Consider the following 17,980-nt stretch of genomic DNA (forward strand, 5'->3'; position numbering starts at 1 on the left):
ATAAATAAATAAATAAATAAATAAAAATAGCATGCAGGTCGGCTTTTTAAATTATTCATTTGGTTATTCCTGCAATGTAAAAAAAATAAAGTGCTGCAAATGTAAAGTATTAATACGCCGCAAGTCAAATCGATTTCAAATATTATAGTGAACGCTGTCAATACTGTTCCTTTAAAAGACAGGCGATATGTCTTGTAATTTTTATAAATATGATTGTTGTTATTATTATTATTATTATATTTATTGTAATTATTATCAATAGCAGCAGTACTATAGAAATCTTAAGATAAAAAAATTATAGGAATGCAACAAGGCTAAATTTTGCTCTGACACAACACTGCCTTTAAGAATAAAATCCTGCGGTATAATTTTATAAATCAGATTTTAGGCACGTAATATTTGGTGTGAGTGTGGTTTATGTTGGTGCTTGGTGTATATATTTAACAATGTTGATTTGTGTGATTTTTGTGATATACATATCTAGGGTTAAGATGTAACTAGTGCGGAGGCGTCGCTCTAAAGAGTGACCGTTTGGCCCTTTGACCTGAGCGCGCGCCTCCTTCTCGCGCTCTCATGCACGTTCAGTTCCGTTGTGGCGCGTGCACGCGCAATCGGTCAGCCAGGGCTTTGCTGACATTGACTCTGAATTTGATCCAGTGCATTTAGTTTACATATGCCAGACTCGTCTCATGCCTAGGACAATAAAAATATACAGTGGCATAGCTGTCCAAATCGATTACCGCAAAACACGCAACTTCCATGCCTTTAAGCGCTCCGAGACTGTATCGACAGGCTGGTGTTTTAACAGAGAGAGACTCGGTCTGTATATTTATTTATTTAAGCCAAGAGTCATTTTGTTTGCTTATTAAAACGCCAAGAAGGTTTAAGTATTACACCACACCAACCCCTATGCCCGTAATCCCAGTTGGTGTATTGTAGCTGCAGAAAAAACACATTCAGTGCACCTGTAAGTTAACACGCAGGTATTATGTTGTGTTTTTACCGTATTGCCTTCGAGAGAAACTTTAGACCAAAGTTTGATCAATAGACTTCATTCGACATTATACGTCTTGAAAATGTGTACAATGAGACTTAAAGGAGACTTCAACAGAATGTTATGTTAAAGTGCATGGAAACTGCGTGGTGATAAGATAACATTTTTATGAAAATGTTGCTTGACGTGTAAATGTTGTCGTAAATTAAAAGATATTATAGAAAAAAACAACACTAATAATAATAATAATAATAATAATAATAATAATAATAATAATAATAATAATAATAATAATAATAATAATTTATATATTTAATTTATATTTAATAAAACTGTTATTGGCTGCATATAAAGAACCGTTACTGCAATTATTATTATTATTATTATTATTATTATTATTATTATTATTATTATTATTTTTATTCATAATACTACTAATTATTAATAATAATAATTATTAATATTAATTATTAATAATAATTATTATTAATAATAATAATAATAATAATAATAATTTATATATTTAATTTATATTTAATAAAACAGTTATTGGCTGCAAATAAAGAAACGTTAATGCAATTATTATTATTATTATTATTATTATTATTATTATTATTATTATTATTATTATTATTATTCATAATACTACTAATAATAACACGCGCCACTCTGGTTTCTTGGTTGGTGGTGTGGAATCACGGCTCTCCCCGGATCATGTTGCACTCCGGTGCGCCTTGACTTTCCGAGACACAACCAACAGGCCTACCGTCGGGAATGAATTCCATCTACCACCTACTCAAACCATAGCAAAATTTGAATGTATAAGCTTTTTGTCACTTTTCTAATGCAAGATGTAACCTATAAACAGGGATGCTGGTGGAACAATGGTTTTCTGGTGCTAACAAATTGTTCTACCATAATCAAGCAATACTAGCTGGTCGAGGCAAAATGGGCTGACGTCGTTTTTAAACAATGCATTAAAAATTACCATAAAAAGACTTCCCTGCTCACATTTGATATTTTTCTATATTTGTTATTGAGTATAAAACATGAGTATCATCTGAAATTTTATGTCATATATTTATATTTTAATGCATATGTACATGATGAAATTGTTATTGGAGCTTATTGACACTCTGCTACTGTCCGTACCAGCAGCAGTGGCATTGCAGCCAGTGCATTATTATTATTATTATTATTATTATTATTATTATTATTATTATTATTATTATTATTATTATTATTATTATTATTATTAATAATAATAATAATAATAATAAAAATAATAATGTTGTTGTTCTTGTTGTTGTCAATAGGTATTCTCCGAACATATTGTAGCCCTAAAGTAAATGTGACAACAACAATATGATGATTAAGCAATGAACATATAACTAGTATTCATTATTATTATTATTATTATTATTATTATTATTATTATTATTATTATTATCATTATTATTATTATTATCATTATTTTATAAACATTTAATATTTGATACAGAAAATCCTAGACGTGTTCATTATTCTTATTCTTTTGCTTATTGTTATTATTATTTTTATTGTTGTTGTTGTTGTTGTTGTTGTTGTTGTTGTTGTTGTTGTTGTTGTTGCTGCTGCTGCTGCTGCTGCTGTTATAGGGCATTTTCACTCTTACAGGAAAGATATGCGCACTTATTCTTTACATATGTGTCTGTTTTATAATTTCTTTTTAACAGATTTGTCCTTAATAAGATTTCTTGCCTGATATTGGTGTAGACACAGATGCCCGTGTCCGCTGTTATTAACACATTACCACTCAAACGGCGTGAATGCATTCACCTGCTAGTAATAACTGTGCAAATGAAATCTCCAGCATCCTAAAGCCTGAATCTCCCTCACCTACTCCACAGAGTCCTCATACCTACACCAAACCCGTGTCTCATGCTCATATTAATATAACATAACCAGTGCAGAAAAGGACATTTTCTTAAAGGGTGAGCTGCTTCCACCTGCTTTTAGCCCCTAGCCAGTATAAGAATTGGATATTTTTTCCTCATTCCGTACTTTTGGGGTGAGGCAGGTTGTGTGTGAGTGCAGCAGAGGCGACAGTCTGTCTACAGGCCGTAAGCTGATCTGCACCGAGCTGCAGGGAAACCGGGCAAGATTCCTGGCTCGCGAGCAGCGATATTGATCTACCTAAGGCACCTAAACAAAGCCTCACCTGTTCTCCTTGTTCATACTTTATTTTATGCCGTCTAATGCTTGTTTTGTTTGACATTTCTTTTATTTCCACGGATCCGAGCTTTGATACACGTTTGGGGAGTAGCACATAAACACGGTGTTTTGTACCTGAAGCGCGGATCTCCCGAACTGCCTCGCGGCATTCGAGACCACCCTCCTCTCTCGGAATAACCACCCTGCTACGATTAAAGAAACCGGAAAACAAAAAAAAAAAGTTTTGCCTGCTTCGCCGGCGGGGCCGTGTCCAATAACATTCAACGTGAGATAAAGCTAATTACTTCCATTATGGTGCGCCGGTTTCATAAAAGCAGGCCCGCTAAAAGCTCCTTTATTATTTATCGGGCCTCTCCTCGAGCTGCTTGTTAAACATATCAAGATTAGCGGCGGATCTTGTAGGGTCCGTTTGCGGAGATTTTCGCTCATACAGCGCCGCTTTATCAGCGCGTTCCGCACACGGCTCTGCTGACACACCGCCAGCAGCATGAGGAGAGGCATGTGCCTACTGCCCAAAAGCCTAATCACATATTCCTTTGTAAATAATGCATTGTGAGAAGCGAATATTAGCCATTTGTTCACGGCATAATATTTGCAATACTCTTGGAACCAAAAAAGAAATTGTATTTTTTATATAACATGCCCGCCACATATTTATCCTTCATTTTTAACTTGTAACCGATGACTGATGACTTCTCCCTGAGAGATCGGTAATAAACGCAAAGGCTATCTATCTATCTATCTATCTATCTATCTATCTATCTATCTATCTATCTATCTATCTATCTATCTATCTATCTATCTATCTATCTATCTATCTATCTATCTATCTATATATATACACACACACATGTATAAACCTGTAGATATTTGTGCATAGACAAGGAGCGACACGCGTGCATCTACCTAATTGTTGGTTAATTAATATTTTTAGTCTCTCTCTCTCTCTCTCTCTCTCTCTCTCTCTCTCTCTCTCTCTCTCTCTCTCTCTCTCTCTCTATATATATATATATATATATATATATATATATATATATATATATATATATATATATATATATATATATATATATAAAAATCTTATATATTTTTTAAACAATTCAACCAACGAACGAGTTTGAATAAAGTGACAAGTATCGCCAGCCCCACCCCACCCCAACCTTAACCTTTAACGTAATTACGTTTTTTCACTCTGAGACCACACTATTCTCTACCACTGATTGCTGCGCACAAACTAAAACCCCCCTTTATTTACATCTCATTATAGGAACTTAATCAACAATAGGTTCTGTGTAAAAACAGAGGTACCTATCATACAGTATATTTCTTATTTTATTTATTTATTTGCTGACCTTTTGAACATCACCTCTGTAAATGAAAGGTAAAAAAAACCTATTCAGCAGCTGATGGGCAAATGTGCTACACTGCAGAACAAACACTTCTGAAGCTCACAATTACACCTGTGAAGCAGCCTTCTGAAAATGCTGGACAGCATTCAGTAAATGGTGATGTCAGTCCAAAGATAGGAGACAGGGTTTGGCCCATTTCAAAGGAGTCTCTCATCAGTGTATCAGCAAAGTGAGGAAGGGGTGCTTTCTAGGCTGACACAAACAGGTGCATCCACCAGTCTCAGGCTATTCCACAAACAAGCTAAGCTTCTCAATTCCACCCACAAAGTCCCTCAGCACTAGACAATGTGTTAAAATGCCTGCCTGCCTGGAACTGATACAGGTCCAGGCACCTGGATTGGATGCAAAATTACCATACACCAATAGTGTTTGAGTTAACAAGCAAGTACAATTAAAGATAAAAAAAAATACAAGAGAATAAAGCAGATGTGGAACATCAGAATATATGTATGCAGATGCAGGATGCATAGTTCTAAGAGTATAACATATCTATATAGAATAGGTGTCTACCTTGCTGCTAAAAGGGCTACCAAGAACAAACTGGAGGCCAGTGGGCCTCATTCCCCCTGTGGAGCTCCAAACGAATGAATGGGCAATGAGAGGGTCCCAGTGTAAAAAACAACTGTTGTGTACCTGAGCAAAGCACTTAACCCTAAGTTGAGTGCTGCATCATGTTACCCTGCTCCCCTTAACCCCTCCTCCATCCAGGTCACACAAGAAAAAGAGGAACTGTTCTTTGGGAGTTTTCCCATGTTAAAGAAGGTATTAGGGGTAAATGGAACGGCTGTTTAGTGAGAAACTGTGGGTGTGCTTATTTGATTTGTAAGCCACCCTTAAAGTTGTGGAAAAACAATATGTATGACATTAAATGGGTTGATGCTTTAAAACTGTGTAAATAAGAGTCCAGACTTAGAATAAAGGGAACTAACAAAACACTTACAGGACTAGGCTGATTCACCATCAGCTGCCTATAGATTATGGCTCTAAAACAATTATTATCACACATTTAAATGTTCAGTCCTAATCAAAGTGAATTAAAATATGCATTAATTAATATTTGACTTGACAACTGGCTTTTAAAAGAAGCAAACACAAATCAAGATAATGTTGAGACATGTTTATATGCATCTGCAACTTCCAGGCACAACCAGCAAAAAGTGAATGTGTGTAGAATTGAAAGTGTTCCTGACTTTCCTGATTGGAGTGCCCTGTTTTTTAACTGTCCTTTCTATCCGGTCCTTCTAATTCTCTGTGCATAAGCCTCTGACATGTTGAATACTTTTGACCGTTCATCCTTGTCTAAGAAATACCCTAAATGAAAAATTTAAGAATAAATGAGTGGAAAAAATTTGTAAGAGAAAAAAACTGTAAGACCAAAGTGAAATAAAGTTACATTTGTTTAATGTGACCTAGCAGTAAAAACGAATATGAATACTTTGGTCAATATTTTAAGAGAATGCAAGTCCTGTTTTATTTTTATTTGAACCACTTACTATATCCAGGAATGAATGCTCCTATAGCACATATTTCTGTAATATAATTTTCACTACATAACAATGAAAAAAGTAAGCATGTGCATGGTGTCATAATAATAATAATAATAATACTAATAATAATAATAATAATAATAATAATAATAATAATAATAATAAACTTTGTATGTTTCCTATACAAAACCATGAAATATAGGGCTGACATATTTCATGATTTGATGATTGTTTATAATTTGATGACAACCTCAGTGAATTGATAGATTTGGAAAAGGAATTGTTGACTCCAGTTTGAATAATACATATATGCAAAACATTGATAATTTACATTTCTTTACTAAAACAATAACCTCAGTTATACACCATGAATAACACTCCAGTTTGAAGAGGTACTGACACAAGAAACATTTCTTCTGGTGCTAATGTCACATTGGAAGCTACAGACCAAGGTATGGAAATTGAGAGACAAATAAAAACTAATTTCTGTTGTTTTCACTGTGGTAAAAACCTTATTAAAAGACACACACGTTGTTAGAAGTATAACATGTTCTGTTTGCCCACTGCCATTAAGGAAAAGGAAGCTGTTTACACTAATTATAAATAATGTACTAATTGCATAAATTCCTTGCAATTAATCTGAATGTACTAGTGCAACTTGTAAAGAGAAATATACAGGGGCAGCCAAGTGGTTAAGCCAGCAAAAAGTGCTCAAATATTAGTTAAATCCTGGGACTGCCAGAGACCCACTGTGGGGCCAGTGATATATACAGTGTATACGCATTGACTATGGATGACCATGATCCTACATGGATTTATTACTTTTTTTTTTTTTTTTTTTTACTTTTTATTATGGAAAAATGTATTAATTCATTAACTTGTATGATATATATACCCACAGAGGCAAAAGACCTTTAGTAAGTTTTCCACGAAGTTCTCACCTGGAACTAAATATCATCCAAGAAATCTGGCGTGACTCTGCATCTATATGAAAATTTCTTCGATTGAATTTCTTTTGATGTGATTGTTTTCATATTTAACCGTATTTAATTTGTTGCTGTGAACTGTAATTAGTGTGATATTTTGATGGCATGTTATTATGTTTATGCATTTTTGTAAATACAACCTATGTCTAGAGTTTGGATACAAATACAGTGATTTTAATTTTTTTGTTTTATAGTGTACGCTAAATAGCTTAGTACAATTTAGTTAAACCAATTGTCATATTTGATCGTAAATACTGTAGAATTTAGTATTTCTTCTTTTATGTTTAGTAGTTCTTCTGTATTGTTTACATTACATTTTAAAATGTACAATTATTACAACCGTTCTAAATCTTTTATTATTTTTCCCTGCTATTATATGAACGAGTTGTAATATCGTCAACCTTCCAGTTTGTTGCCAATAGAAGAGAGAGAAAGAGAGAGAGAGAGAAAGAGAGAGAGAGAGAGAGAGAGAGAGAGAGAGAGAGAGAGAGAGAGAGAGAGAGAGAGAGAGAGAGAGAGAGAGAGAGAGAGAGAGAGAAGCATTGTCTTGGTGGTGCGTGGTTGCCAGCGCGCGCAGTTGAATCCACCCCGGAACGCGCTCCTCACTCATGCTGCGAATGTTTACAGTTGTAATCAAGGTCCATGTAACTTGTTTGTGAAATGTTTTGCCTTTATGGTTTAGAGGTGCTATACAATTTGCAAATAGTGGGGCATGAAGTCACAGTTTGATTAAATTGCTGTCAGTACGAGAAAATGAGAAGAAAGAAAACAAAAGCATTATACCAAGTAAATACTGTTGTTTTTGCAATGCTCTGTCAACGCGTACATTTTTTGTTCGAAATGTAATGCAGTATAATACAGAGACATTGTATCTGTTTACCTTTTTGGATCACTATGCAGCCTATATGTTTGGGACCCAATTGTATGTTTGCTACTCCTATGTTACATTTTTGATAGAGAAATGATCTTCTATCAGTGATTTACTGTTTAATTTTGAAGAGTGAAATCTACGAGTCACTATTAAGGCTCCTGGGTTTTTCTCAATGTTTTCCAACAGTTCTTTCAGTTTGCTGACAAGTGAGACTGATGCCTAAATAGTATCTTGTGTGTGCCAGTTTGTGTGTGTTGCAGTCCGTGAGCTCAAGGGAGCACTGCACTGAACTTGCTACAGACACACACGCAAGCACGCACGCATGCAGCAGAGGGTTCAAATGATCAATGTTACAGCAGGTATCATAATGAGAAACGATTTCACATGTGTATATGCAGTGAGTAAACAAATATGATGTGTGTTTGCCCACTGTGTAAATTTGCCCTTGTGACATGAAAAGGACTCATTTTTACACCACCAAAGTCTCAACGTCCCAGTGGACATATCTCCAGAGATGTCCGCTTCAAGGTGTCTTTTACTGTGTCTACAGTGAACAAAGTAAACACCAAATGTCTCGTGAAAACACAAAGGGATATGAACAGGCTTTCAATGAGATAATGAGAGGTTAGTTGCTTTCTTGGTAAACACCATATGCCATAGAAAATACACAAAAAAAAAATAGACGTGATGTTTTAACATTAAAGTTGTAAGCTAATGCTTTAAATTTGAAATCATTATTACACAAAATAACGTTTATTTTATTACGTTGATTCTATTAAAAAAGGAAATGATTTGGAGAAACATGCTTGCTCATTCAATTTTTTCTTTAATATTCTTTGAAATATTTCTTTAAATGGAAATGTCTATGCGTCTACCATAAAATGCATATCAGGTAATTTAAGTTACCCGAAGTAAAGGTGCAATGTAAATGTGTGTGTGTGTGTGTGTGTGCGTGCGTGCGTGCGCGAGCCTCTCTCTCTCTCTCTCTCTCTCTCTCTCTCTCTCTCTCTCTCTCTATATATATATATATATATATATATATATATATATATATATATATATATATATATATATATATATATATATATATATATATATTAGAGGGGGGGGGGGGGGTTAGAGGTGGGGAGTCTTAGATATTATTGCCTCTATCAAAAACACATTTTGCATAAATACTAAATTGATAAAAATGTCCATGGCATTGTGCTCTTTCGGGCAATGTCCACAAGCTGATTGTTAGAGCACACTTTGGGCTACCTGAAGGAGTAAGACATAAAACATGAAAAATTGCCTCTCTCTTTTTCTCTCTTTAGTGACCCTGCACAAGAAAATCTGTGCAAACAAAAGGAAGCGGCTGTCGTCTCTCCTTCCCCATCTGGGCGGAACACGCAGGCCATCGCCGCCAATTTCACAGCCCAATTATCTACTTGCATTCAGGGGAGTTGACTAAACAAACAGCGGCCCCGCTGCGCCCCGAGAGCTTGCCGAGTCACACGAGACCTCAGCGAGATCAATCCTAAACGCAGCAGCAACTCCGAGCATCACCACTGCATGTATACGTTATGAGCCAATCGATCACTATACGCGCCTTAAAGCGAATCCGTTTATGCACCTGTTTACTTATTTGTCCTCGACTTAATTACGCACCCTCTCAGTCTGAGTATTGACCCAGCTTTGGGCCAAAGTTGTTTATAGCAATTATGAGTCACGTTTCACTTTTCTTTTGGTTTTCTTCCTTCCTTCCCTCCCTCCCTCCATCTCTCTCCCTTTTATAAACCGCATTGCCAGACTGTCGTGGTCAGACCACTGTCAATTGCTCTTGTGCTGCTATTAGGGCAGACATGGCTTGGGCGCCTGAAATGGGGAAAAAATCAATGCCATTGTGATTAGACCGATGACAGCAAATTCACAGTTTCATCCGGGAGTGTTCAGACAGAGACGAGGTGTGCGGCAAATAAGGCGCACTTGTCTGCACACAAAGAAAAAGTCCTCCCGTCTTTGTTTATAAGGTGTAAAGATTCGACAATGATTGCTGGCTTTCTGGAGACATTCTGGCCGTTTTCATCGTCAGCATCGCATGAAAGGAGATTTCAGTGCAACTTTATAATCTTCTGCGACTTTTTATCCTATACACGATTTAAATCAATAATTCACTATACATCTAAAGCAACTTAAATGCGCCGACTGTTTAGCTTAACTTATAATAGTATATATAATAATTTATATAAAATAATAAATGCACAATTGTAACATATTGTTTAAAACCCGAGTCAATGCAAAAAAAAAAAAAAAAGAACACAATTCTGTCAAAAGTCAAATTATGGTCTTACAAAAAAAAAAAAAAAAAAAAAAAAAAAAAGGAAAAGTAAAAATCAGCTAACCTATTTTGACATATTTGTCACTACGGGGAGTTGAGCCTTTTGTTTATTAATCGCGTGATCTTGTTTGGAGTAACTTTGCGGAACGGAAAATGGTAACACCCCTCCTGCATGCGGGGCGGATATTATTAAGCAGCGTGGGGAGGCTCAGTTCACGTCACGCGGCCTTCCTGAGCTGAACGCGGCGGGACAGCGCGCGCTCTAACGGGCCAATTGGCGTCGCGAAACGCGCTTTTCTGCTTGCCAATCGGCGGCGCTCCTCTTACTGCGGCTGCCATGGCAACCCGCTCTTTAACCGGCAGCCCCCTCACATTATAGCGTCGCGCTCTTCCGTCGTGATTGGTGACTCGGGGAACCAAACGAGGGGAGAGCTGTTTCCGCAAAACACGAGACATCATTTTGTGAGTGTGTGTGTGTGTGTGTGTGTGTGTGTGTGTGTGTGTGTGTGTGTGTGTGTGTGTGTGTCAAAGAAAAAAAAAGACATCACTCGTCTCACGTTCCCGTGATGAGGCGCACAGAAAAGCAGACAGGAACAAGATAAGACAAGGCCAGCTGCGAATGTGAATTTGCTCCGAGGCATCTGTTTGGGGTTACAGTTGGGCATAAAATTGGAATGGTGGCAACACAGTTTTGTTTAGTCTAGCTTAGTCGTGTGCTCAAACCAGGGCCACTGCAGTACACACTTACGTGTACAGAATGTCCCACATTCGCAATGGAAAGCCACAAAGTTGGCCAGCATTGTAATACACTCAGAAATAAAAGTAGGCCTACCAAAGTGTACTCTTCCTTGTCACTGGATGACACCATGAAGGGTGCATCCTGTCTACCTTTCTACCATTTTTACTACCTGGCATGTTGTGTACTTTTAATTTGCTTTTAGTATAAAGTTTTAAATCTGCATCGGTGATCCTTAGGGTTTATTTATGTGCTTTAAAATATTGTTGAGCATAGAGTATATTTACATATTTAGGTTTAAGAATATAGAACAGGTTAAGAAAAAAAGTGCCTTCAATGGCAGCACCACAGGCATAAGGAACAGTACAGAATGGTGTCCTTATACATTATAGCATTAGCCTTTAGATGCACAGTATTATACTTTTATTTATTTATTTTTATTTTTTACATTTTACAGCTTCCGGTAGCTCTGCAGTGTGGCTCGTCATCTTAGGCCTGTGTTCTCACCAGCTCTGGCCAAGAATGCTCTCATATATCAACCTGCAGGCCACACTGAGCCATTTTTGCCCAGTAAAGTGATATCACGAGGTGTCATGCTGAAAATTAGACTTGGATTTGAGTGAAGAGACTCCCTCCACATGGTGAACCTGCGTGCCAGAGAACCCTTTATCCAACACAGATGTGCTCAAATATATACACGATTCAGACGAGTAATCTGTGCAGACGAACCCAATAATTAATCACGCCTGTTTAGGGTTAGTCTAGGGTTATAATGGGGTCATCTAAACATATGATTGTATACTGTATATATATATATATATATATATATATATATATATATATATATATATATATATATATATATATATATATATATATATATATATATATATATTTGTATTTATATATGGTACAATGCACAGCAATTACAGGCCTAATTACATGGGGGGAGTGCCCATAAGACTACTAATAGAAATAAAATAACATTAGAAAGAATAGTTTGCATCTGTCGCTGTTCACTAACAGACATATTAGTAAGCAATTAAGTGACCTTCAACATGACTCTTGACAGATTAATATACCCCTGACATTGTAGAGGTGTTTGTGATACTGCAGAAGAAAAAGTTGCAACATGACTCCTTGGCTGAGGAGGAGGTTATAATATATGTTTATGGCAACTAAAGAACCTATCATGAAAATGGAAGAAATTGGGAAATGCAGTGATGGAAGTCACTAGAAGGTTTCAATTTCTGTGCCATTATTGGAAAATGCTGTTAGCTTAAAACTTTCAACTGCATCAGATTACAGAAAACATGGATAACATTGCATTTCATATCCAAAACATCCATGAACATGACCCAGACATAAAACTGGTCTGATAAGTTGCTATTTAAAATAATGGAGAAACATATGAGTGCAGTTCAAGGATGGTGAGTTATTTGACCTGTATATCTAAACAGATTTTGAATGTAATTAATTTCTAAGAAAATCATCACCCCCCCCCCCCCCAAAAAAAAAAAAAAAATTAATAAATAAAATAAAATAAAAATAAATAAATAAATAAATAAATAAATAAATTCAGTATATCTAGTAGATTATATCTAGTAGAAACTATATAAGTGATCCATACTTATTTATAGTCTGCCTGTAAAGCATTTTGGTGTGAAGATGAAATAAAAAAATATATATATTTAAAAAAGTCTGCGAGGCTCAGTGTTTTTGTAGGTGTACAATAATCTAGTTTTTTCCTTAGCATTTGTACTAAATTGGAGACACTTAGGAGATACTGAGGTTATTAAAAGCTGCCTGGTTTTATTCAAATTACTCCACTATACGGTATACTAAGCCAATTGTGCCATCTTCTCTCATGCCAAGCATAGCAGTGGAAAAGCCACAAAGGCAGGAATAAAGGTGCTAATTTATGTTTTATTAGGTTCAAGCATCGTCACATGCTATATGATACTCATTTGCCTCTGGCATCAACTGCACCTACACCACAAAATAAATAATCAACCCCAAAATGATAATCCCAGGCCCTAGTGTATTGGCTGGGGCATTAAGAAAGGTTTAAATAACATGTCTATTTATAGTGTTTGTAACTTGCAACTAAATATACTGATATGCAGAAGCATTTAGGCTGCTCAAAGCTAAAGAAAGAACTGGTTCCAGAAAAGCAGCCAATTATCACATTTCGGCATAAAATTAAAACACAAACAACAATTTGAAAATCAATGGTTTAGGCTGAAGTTTATCTTCCTTGCAATTAATAGTTGTTTTTTCATTCACAGTTGTATATAGGATTACATATTTAAGGTTTCTTTAAATTTTTTATTTTAATTTGTAGAAGGTAGTGTTTGGTATTCAGGGTTCCTTCTTGAGTTATTGTATGTGCACAGTTTAGAACTGTCTTCTTTTGAGTTTTGCATAGATTTTCCTTCAGGTGCAGTTCCATCAAACCTCACAAAAAACATGCCTAGATGCTTGGTGAGCATATATTTGTGTGAGGGAGATGGTCTTCAATCAACAGACATCCAATTCCAAGAGTGCTCAGGACTGGTGAACCCTGTTTCTAGAAGCCTCAAATGGATTAGCAGGTATGAATTATCAATAAATAAATAATAATGTTCTGGGAACCAAAAAACAATAATTTGATTACACCCCTCACATTTCAGATTTTAGTATTTATTCTCAAGGGACAATACTATAGAAATTAAACTTGGATTTATTTTAGAGTAGTCACTGTGCAGCTTATATAGCAATACAGCTTTACTGTTCTCTGAAAATAACTCAACATTTAGCTTTTATTGTAAAAATAGCTGCCAACAAAAGTAAGTATACCCTAAGTGTTAACAGCTGTATGTTGTGTAACCATGCAATGTGACATTTCCTATTTATAATGTTCATGTTTTTGTCTGCTTTACAGGACTATACTATTTTGTGTAATCTTGTATTGGAGCACAATTATATCATTCTGACCACTGGATGTTCAACATGGCACCTCATGGCAAGGAACTCTCTAAAGTTTGGAGAATTCGAATTGTTGCTCTTCACAAAGACGGCCTAGGCTAAAAGAAAGACACGTAACACCCTGAAATCGAGTTACAGTTCAATACAGGTTCCACTCGGAACAGGCCTCGCAAGTCCTCTTGCTGTGTGTTGAGTCCTCTTGATGTGCGTCAGGTGCAGAAGCTGGGTTCAAAAAACAGACACATGAGTGCTGCACACCATACTCTGCAAACTGCAACAAGTCGGTTTGCATGGCCATTATCCCAGAAGGAAGCCTCCTCTGAAGTTGGTTTACAAGAAATCAAGCAAACAGTTTGCTAAAGACAACCTGTCCAAAAGCATAAATTATTGGAACCTGGATGTCCTGTGGTCTGATGAGACAGGTGTCCAGCATGTGTGGCAATGCCCTGGTGAGGAATGCCCAAGAAAATTGTGTCATACACAATAAAGCATGGTGGTGTAGTAAAGCATGGTGGTGGTAGAATCATGGTCTGGGGCTACATGAGTGCTGCTGGTACTGTGTAGCTGTGGATCATCAAGGGCAACATGGATTTCAACATGTACCATGACATTCTGAAGCAGAACATGAAGCCCTCCCTTTAGAAACTTGGCCGAACGGCAGATTTCCCACATAATAACGAACCCAAACACACTGCCAAGATGACAACTAACTTGCAGAAGGTGATGGAGTGGCCAAGTATGTCTCCAGACCTGAGCCCTATTAAGCACATCTTCAAGTGGAAGGTGGAGAAGCGCCATGTGTCTAATATTCAGCAGCTGTGAGTGGAAGAGGATCCCAGCAACAAACTGTGCAGCTCCGGTGAATTCAATGCCCAGGAGGATTAAAGCAGTGCAAGATAACAATAGTAATCACACAAAATATTGACACTTTGGACACAGTTTCGACATGTTCACTTAGGGTGTACTTACTTTTGTTGCCAGCTATTTTGACAATAATGGCTCTATGTTGAGTTATTTGAGTTGAGTTAGTTAATCAAAATATATCCAACTTTAATTTCTATGGTTAAAATGCTTGCTGAAATGTGAGGGGTGTACTAACTTTTGTGAGATTCTGTAAGTAAGTAAGAATTTTGGGAGAAGTTATTGTATTTAGTAAGATATCTAGTTGTGGTCATTATTAATTAATTAATTAATTAATTAATTTATTTATTCTTATTTCTTTAGTATTAAAATGTGTTGTAACTGGCAACTAACAGAAATTATGAACTAAAGAACAATACCACATTAAAGACTTGTAAACTCATAATTGTCATTGAGAAATTTGATGTTTGATTTGTCAATTACACAAAACTTTATCCAATAAGGATAGAGCTCTGAAGCTAGAAAATGTTTTCCTTAATGTAATACAGAAAAAAATATGCAAAAACACACAAAGAAAATGTAGTCATGTGGTCTTGAACATTCTGGAACAGACTGCAGACATTTGCAATGTTCATGCTGCACATAATTCTGAAGCTCTGGGAGATGGGCACAATTTGCAAAAACATGGGTTATTTCAGGTGCCATAGTCCCCATTCATGCCAATCTCCTTTTGCAGACAGGAGTTTTTCTGGGGAAAGAGTAATTTCAGGTATTACTCTTAATTCAGATGTACTTGTAGAATCTATTGTATGAGGAATGTGTTTTGTTATTTGAGAGCACCATTAAAGACATTTTACTTTGTTACACTCCATTTTATAGCCTTCACACTTCACACAGAGCAGGAGAGAGAGAGCTGAGAGAGAGAGAGAGAGAGAGAGAGAAAGAGAGAGCGAGCATACATTAGCATCATTTTAGCCTTTAAAACTGCCATGAATTGCATGAGTGAGATGAGAATTTCTTTCACTTGTTGAAAGATGTAATTTTACAATGTTTTAGAAGTCCGCAATATGAAATAGTGCACTGTAAGCTGGCACTAAAATTAGCTCAAAATTATTAGGACAACAGTACTGGTTAAGAGGCTTGTTAAGTGGTATGCATTTTCCTTATAGTTTTTTTTTTTTTTCTAAAAGGATCCATCCTTTTAGCAAAAAACTATAAGGAAAATGCATACCACTTAACAAGCCTCTTAACCAGTATATAAACAGTTTATGTATAGTATAGTTGATTTATTTTATTTTATTTTAAGTTTAACACTGAACTAAATACGTCAGCTGGTAAAGCAACATTCAGTACATTACTAATATATTTAGTAATGAATGTTAGACTTTTTTTTGTCTGTCCATTTAAAACAGGATTTTATTATACAAACTCCCTGAATTGCTCATTCTGACATTCTGATATTGTGTAATTTACTTCATCATATTTAATGAATCTTTCATGGACCTATTTAATTTCTATATTATATGGTTATGAACTACACTAGGATCCAGGTGTTCAATGTTAAGGAGTGAGGAATGGATGCCCTCTACACCCAACCAACAAGTAGTTTAAGGGAATAGAGGCAACAGAGCCCAGCTGTACAACTTTCTCTTGTCTTTTCATTTACTTTTTTACAGAAGATATTTTGAATTAGCATTTGCTATAAACTTTTTATGCAGCATTTCAGTGACAAGCTTGCTTTGACACTATGTATGTTTGCATTGTCCCTGTCAAATAAATAAAATGAAATGAAGTTAAAATAAAATATAAGCTATGTAGTGGTGTTTTGGCAGCCCTGATTGAATATGATCAACAGTTGTATTTGATTGGTGCATAAAACCATTACTTAAACATCAGTGACCATTGTATGAGTTTCTGATGTGCTAGTCACTCAAAGCAAACTTTTATCTGTCTTTTGAAGACCATTTTCTACAAATAATTATACACCACATAAACCCTGCTATAATTCTCTTACAAATAAAGGATTAAGGGAAAACGTACTACTAGCTTAGAGCTAGGCGTAGAATTTGTCTTTCAACAAAAAAAGACCAGTTCTATGCTTGAGCATCACAAAGGGGGCCCCAGAGAAGTGTTGCTAAACCTCTTCTTCTTGCCGTGCACTTTTAGCATAAACAGTGCTCAAGGACACTCAGGAGGGCACACCTGGGGCATGCCAGAAATCCACGCCTGAAGCCAATACGCTAGGCCCCAAGGCACCAGGCCATGGGAAAAGAAAAGGGAGGTAAAGTGAGATATTACTCTTTAATTATTTGAACGAGTGGCTGTTGACAGAGAAGAACAGGCTGGGGGGTGAAGGGGGTTGGAAACACGGCTTACGGCTGCCCCCTCCCAAAATCTCTTGCAAGCAAAAAAACACAAAAAAGAGAAAGATGATACCAACCACTGCAAAACATTGTTGCAGTGATCAGCTAATAACTGAGGGAGAAAGGGTCAGTTGGGGAGCAAAGTCAGGAACCATATCTATAATCAGGGGGAGAATTTGGGCAATTATGATTATAGGAACTTATGAAACTAATGATCTAATGAAATAAGACCTTTTTTTCCTGGTGAAAGTCCAACAGACATGAACAAGTCAGATGTACAAGAGATTATGGCATTGTTTACAATGAGCTTAAAATGTTTATTGACAATACAACTGTAATAAAGTATCTGTTCAGACGAACACATTTACTTTTACTTTTGAACACAAACACACCGCTGTTTTAAACGATGGGAGACTACATTGTCTTACATTTGTCTAACAAAACAAGCATAACAAATTAGTGGAATGTAAATATTTTTTCCCTAAATGTAATTTCTTGTGACTTTGCACTGCTAAATGTTTATGGCAATTATATATATATATATATGGGTGTATGATTTTACTATTCATTTGATATAGCTGTTCTGTATTTGGGTATTTCCCTCAGTTTCCAGTTTCCTCCTGGTTATCTGGTCTTCTCCCACTTTCCAAAAACATATTGTTTGGTTGTTTGCTACACTAAATTCCCACTAAGTGTGAATGAGTGTGTGAATGTGTGTGATAGACTGATGTCCCATCTAGGTTGTGTCATTTTGTATTCCAGCAACCCCAGCCAG

The 17,980-nt window shown here is 36.1% G+C and overlaps 1 protein-coding gene and 1 long non-coding RNA gene across 2 annotated transcripts in view; both read left to right on the top strand.

The window, feature by feature from the left end:
- foxg1a (forkhead box G1a) overlaps window positions 1–10,779 on the top strand; it is a 16,885-nt gene extending 6,106 nt beyond the window's left edge. Inside the window, exon 2 of the mRNA XM_083550710.1 lies at window positions 9,275–10,779. The gene's annotated coding sequence lies outside the window, so the exon portion shown is untranslated. The remainder of the gene's footprint in view (window positions 1–9,274) is intronic.
- Window positions 10,780–12,714: 1,935 nt separating this feature from the next.
- On the top strand, window positions 12,715–15,385 carry LOC310731559. Its single transcript, XR_014535261.1, has 2 exons — window positions 12,715–13,608; window positions 13,938–15,385. It is a non-coding gene; the product is annotated as an uncharacterized lncRNA (long non-coding RNA).
- Window positions 15,386–17,980: the final 2,595 nt, after the last annotated feature.

The sequence above is a fragment of the Silurus aristotelis genome (genome assembly GCF_946808225.1).
Source record: "Silurus aristotelis genome assembly, chromosome: 9".
Lineage (NCBI taxonomy): Eukaryota > Metazoa > Chordata > Actinopteri > Siluriformes > Siluridae > Silurus > Silurus aristotelis.